This window comes from Atta cephalotes (assembly GCF_000143395.1).
Source record: "Atta cephalotes unplaced genomic scaffold scaffold00030, whole genome shotgun sequence".
Taxonomy (NCBI): Eukaryota; Metazoa; Arthropoda; class Insecta; order Hymenoptera; family Formicidae; genus Atta; species Atta cephalotes.
This window is the reverse complement of record NW_012130094.1, coordinates 202415-208741: the sequence shown is the minus strand read 5'-3', so window position 1 is coordinate 208741 and position 6327 is coordinate 202415.

Sequence of the window (6327 nt, the reverse complement as noted above, 5' to 3'; positions counted from 1 at the left end):
TTTCTTTTTACGACTTCCAAAATTTATTTAAGAGATAAAAACATTTTAATTATATAACTTTTAATAAAGATTGATTTAAGCTAATTCAAGCCATTAATTCTAATACAGTGAATAGAAATTATTTCTCATACGTAAAAGTTAATACACAAAATATCAATAATACTTTAAGTTATGTAACAATATAAAATTAATTTATTTTTATAATAATAATATAATTCTATTATAAAAATAAATCATTATAATCTTAATTATATATTAAAAACATTTATATATATTAAAAACATTTTTATATAACTACACTCAAAAAAATATATTTACATACATTTTTCAAGTGACAAAATTATATTACATATAATTTAATATTTTAAAATTGATTTTTTTCCTCTCGTTTATATCTTTCAATTTGAAGTACAGTTAATTGGAGTTGACTCGAATTTCTGACATACAGTACCACAAGTTGCAAAACGGAAATAACAACTAAAAATTTATTACTAAGAAAGGCTTAACATGAAAAATTTTATGCTCTGTTTATTTCATGCTCCATAGTATTTTTATAAAAAGAATCAAATTTTTATTAAAAAGAATCAAATTTTCCTGTTAGATATTAAAAAAAAAGTGATTCAAAACGTCAATCTTTTCGATGCCAACTGTATGTACACTTATGGATGGAAAAGGATACACAATTTTTTATCTCAATGCAATATGGAATATGTCAAAATCATGAAAACCTCAAAGATTTGACACATATCGAAAGTCGTCGAAAATACATGTATTGCAAATATTTATATATTTTCGAATCTATCTAGAATCGTACATAGAACTCGGATTATTCGACAACATATTATTCAACTTCCTAGTTATCTGACCATCGCAGTTGAATTCCCGTGATGGAAGAATTCGTTTAATTTTTCCGAGCGAGTTTAATTTTTCAACAGCGGAGAGAGTAGGGGAGAGAGGGAAGGGGAAGAGAGGGATGGGAAGGGAGGGAGAAGAGGGGAGAGAGAGAGAGAGATCTGCAGTTAAATAATATGTTAGATTATTCGGATTCTACTATGACCTTACGACAGACGTTAAAATTCTGTAAAAATTACAAGAAACATTAGTCACATTTTTTTGCAATTTAGCTGACATATAATCCAGCGCAATTGTGGAAACTGATTTAGATTAATCGAATGGTTTTATTATTTTATGGTCTGTTTGATAAACAAATAGACAAATTTTATGCTCATAATTTCTGCTACAACATCGCGTAAGTCATTGATTGTGAACGTTATACTTATATTGCATGATAAAAAAAACATACTGAAAAACTTTCACTTTAATCTTCTAAAATATAAAACATAAAATAAAATATTGCTAAAACACAATTTGTAACACTGGGATCTATAGAATGATCCTTTTTTCAAGGAATCTATTTTTTAAATATAGATTTAAAAACTAATTTTAAGAAAATGTGTCTATAATGCCGCAAAAAAAAACGGTTTCTTATTTAAGGTAATCATCGAATTAATATGAATTAAATATATGTAAATCTAACAGTTACACATTCAATTAAACCTGAAAAAGTTAAAATATCACTATAGAAGAAAAAACGCATATGTGGAAGTATTTTTATCACTATACACGTGCAAAATATGAAGTTGAAATTAATCAGATTTAACTAGAACAACGCACGTTATTGAAAAAAAGTAAAAGAAATAATGTACGCGATTTAAATAATTATTCTTTTGAATTTTGATTCAGTTACTCGATATCTTTCAGATTTATTGTTATAATCGTTCGAAACAATGAAAACGTCGTAAATAGTAATTCGTGCCAAACAGTAAAATTGTCCGCATGAAATTATGAATAAAAATCTAGAAGCAGAACAAGGTAGCTCGCATAACAGTGAGTTTTTCGTTAAAGAGAAGTAACTGGAATGTGTGTTGTAAACGATCCGAACATCATCATCCGTCAATGCAGAGACTCCTTTCGTCTCTTATCATTCGCACATTGAGATTATAGTCTAATGTAGTTCTCGTAAAGTAGTTTTCATCAATGAACGTTTCCTTTACTTCGCACGAAAGGCATACTTCCAGTCCTGCAACAGAATGGCAACAAGTTTTAAGCCTAATTGTTTCAAAAATAAAAAGAATCTTGTGTCTTCGATTATTTCTATGGATAATATACGTCTAAAAATTGAATAATATAGAAATACAGTAATTTAAAGTTTGGATATCTATAATGAATAAATCCATATAGAAATAATAAGTTATGTTATTTTTTTTTATATAATTACTAAATGAAGTTAATACATTTTTTACTTTAAATATAATATTAATTATATCAATACATAAAAAAATATTATAATACTTTGATGTAAATTAATGATAATTATGTTAGAAACTTTTCCAATTTCTACAAAGAATATTCTCGCACTTCATATGGTTTTCTGCATTTTATATTCTGCATTTTATTCTTCTGTAATAGTCCTATAATTTGTGACTTAATATTGACGTCAATTCTATTTTTATTAAAGACACAAGATATTTATAATTATATTTATATTAATAACAGTGCTCTGAAAGAAGTGCATAATATTAAATTAACTAATGAGCATTTATATTTCATCATCATAGCAAGCACACAAAAATCGTGGAAACAATTATGATACACAATTATTGTTTCGGCATGCAATTCCACACAATAACAAATTTACATTTACTTCTTCTGCAACTTCCTTAATTATATAGTTATTAATATTAGTATTCACATTCTGTTTTAAAGCTTATTATATTCGATACAATTATATTTATTATTATTATCTCTATATTTATTAATGAATTTCACATCAAAAGCATTCATTAATTATTGCAAAACAATTGAAGAAGCAAGTGAACGAGAAGATGTCTTTAAATAAAAAATTAAATACAGATATATGCCAATAACTTTTATTTTCAATATAAAATAATTTGATTATTTATAAAAATAATCAACCGATATATTATACAATCTGATTATGTATTTTTAATCTTTATATAAAAAGTATATTTTTATAAGATGTATTATCTTTTTATAAGATGTATTATCGACTTGCTCTTTCAACATTAACCAGATATTTGTTCATTTAAAAGAAATAAAATATCTAGAAAGAAATTTAAAATGACAAAAACAATAAACAAAAATAATAATCGCAACCAGTTAAATTATGTGCTTAACGAAAATCTCTATATATGTTTCTACGAAAAAAATACGCACCTTATTATTTATCCTTTCGCCATCGGCATTGATATATTTCCACTATGTCATCGTCATCTTCGTCTTGTATCTCGGATTCCGCTCAATTTATACTCAAGAATCAAAAGCGAAACAAAAACGACAACGCAAGTTGATCCAAAGAATGAATCTCATAGTTAAGCATAAGTTTGCGTACGGAAAAATGCACAATATTCCATTCATTACGAACATTATACGTTCCATAAATTTCTATTTTTTTTCTACATGCCTTTTCGGCATTCTAAATCAAACGTATTGTAGAATCCATTCTAAAGAATCTATTCTAAAGTTGAAACAAATTGAATCGATGAGCGTAAAAAAAGGACGAGTTATATTTAATAAATTTTTCAGTATTAAAAAACTTTAATTTTACTTTCAGTAAAAAAACTAAGAACATTATTTTTGAAAATTTAATTGACATTTAATATTTTTGAAACGTTCCTGAATCTATTGAATTATCTATTGAATACAAAATTTAGATTTCTAATTTGGACCTCATACCCTTTCTACACTCGAAAATATAAATTTTGTGGTAACTATTACATACCTTATTTACCTTAAATTATATTAAACAATTATTTCTCTTTATGTTAAACAATATGAAATAATTTACACAAAATAATTTTCAAAAGTGGTATTAAAATACTGACTATTCAAATATCTCTTTTGGTTGCTCAGGTTTAATCATTGTAATCATTTAAAAAACTCAAAGAAGCTACATTTTTACAGAATGTAACATATTTTTTAATCCTGAATATTACAAATCCTGGACTTGTGTCTCAATGCTAATTTTTAACGCTCTATTTTAAGCCTAAAAGCTTGAGACAAATGCCCTATTTACACTAAAAACGTACCTCTATCTATTTCAAAACCAAGAAAAAATTATTTTCGAACAAAATTGGAACATAATTAGGATCTAGATACTTCTTTATTTTAGATGCCTTCAATTTTTAATCGCATTTTAATATGAAATTGAATCTTTAATAAAATAAATAAAATATTACGCGTTCTGTCTTCGTTTAATTTCTCACATTATACATGGAAATAAAAAAATATTCTATCATAAATATATTTTATATGTACTGATATGGCAAACGTGTACTAATAAAATAACTCAAAATAAAATTACATAATCAAACGAACTTACAAGTGAAGTTCGATTATAATTATGCGAATACTTCGTAGAAGTACTGAGTAGAAATGTAGCCATGTCTCGTTCTACTCGGACGAAGCGTAATATAATTATAAAATTAGATTATAACGAAATAGATTCCAAAATAAATGATCTAAAATAGAAATCTAAAATAGATCTAAAATAGATAAAATCTACAATACTTGCTTTTAATTGCAAAATTTTTGTGTATGTGGCTGTGCGCGTGCATTATTGTTGATTATTAGAAGTTATTATAATTATAATTAACACAAAATACAAACTTTATAAAGATATTTCAAATAAAAATTGTTTATATTTTCGAAATATCTTGTGGTTAATATAATTTTATTGTAGATAGAGTATATCAAAGAGTGTAACATAGATTTCAATCTAAATGTTTTTTCTATATTGGAATATACATTTTTTTCTTACTCGATTTTCTTAATATTCTTTATATAAAATTATTTAGATCATTAAAGTTATTAAAAAAGTAAATAGTTCACAAAATATTTCATATTTTACCATAATATGTATAACATTTGATGTAAATAAGATATGAAATAACTTGTAGATGTAGATAAGATGTAAAGCACTTCATATTTTTTTATCTTATTTTACATTTGTATAATAGAAAAATGGTCAATTAATGTAAAAGAATATATAGCTATGAAAAGTGAAATTATATATTGCATATACATTTATGCATTATGTTATATGCAAAGAAAATCAAGTATGATTATATACATATTTTTTTCAGAAGCAATTTAATCTTAATTTAAATCTTGACACATAATTATTAAAAGTATTATAAAAAATAATGTTTTATATACATTATTATTATCACTTCTTCATAGACTATAATAAAAAAAATCGTGATGACTTCAAAATATCAATGGAGAAGAAATTAAGAGTAAATTAAAGTTTCCGTTTGAAAATAATTTATTTATTATTTATTAAAATCTCAAGGCACTACCTTCATCATTTTTAACCTATTAATCGAGAATAAAATAATCATTAATTTATGTAACAAATTATCCTATCTAAAAAAAGAATGTGTGTGTATTAAGATTGCTGTATGTCGCTTTGTAGAATATACATATAAAACTCATATCTCTTTTTCAATCAAAATCATATACTCTTGGTATCTCGCAACGCACAAATCAACAAACATTAATTTTTTCTTTTTTTTACATGTACCGTTGAAATCTTACGAGAGATATCGCCTACATCATTTTGTGCGTTAAATAATTTTATTTTGTTTAAATAAATTTCAAGTATAATTCAGATTTCGAATATATTTTTTAATATATTTTTCAACTTGACATTTTTTCCTAATAAAGTTTTCAAATACATTCGATATATATCTATGTCCAAATTATATTTGAAATATATTTTTCTCTATACAATTATGTAAATATATATCTATCACTGTAAATAAAATATATCTTCGAGATATCTTATCTCATATTTTCAAGATATTCAAGAATCGAAATTGCTGCAATCTGGTTTCGAACTGCGCATAAATTGCGATTAAGGTATCGCTAAAAGCCATATGGATAAATTTTTAAGATCGATTTGTTTATAACGCAAAATACCTAATAAAATATATTTCGTGCTATCTAATATTTTTCGATACATGAGATATATGTGTGTCACTGCATTGCAAACTTGGAGAAACTCTTTATAAAATAAAATAAAGAAAAATCAAAATACATCGTCAATATTTCTTGATGTATTTTAATTTTCTTCATTTAAAATGTTAGAATATATTTTCCGATAAATTTTAATGAATTATATTCCGGTTTATATTTCAATTTATACCATAATAAATACATATGCATGTAATTGTAATAATAAATTGAATAAAATTCGGAATATTTTCATAATTATTAAATTTATAACATTGTTTTTACATAGTC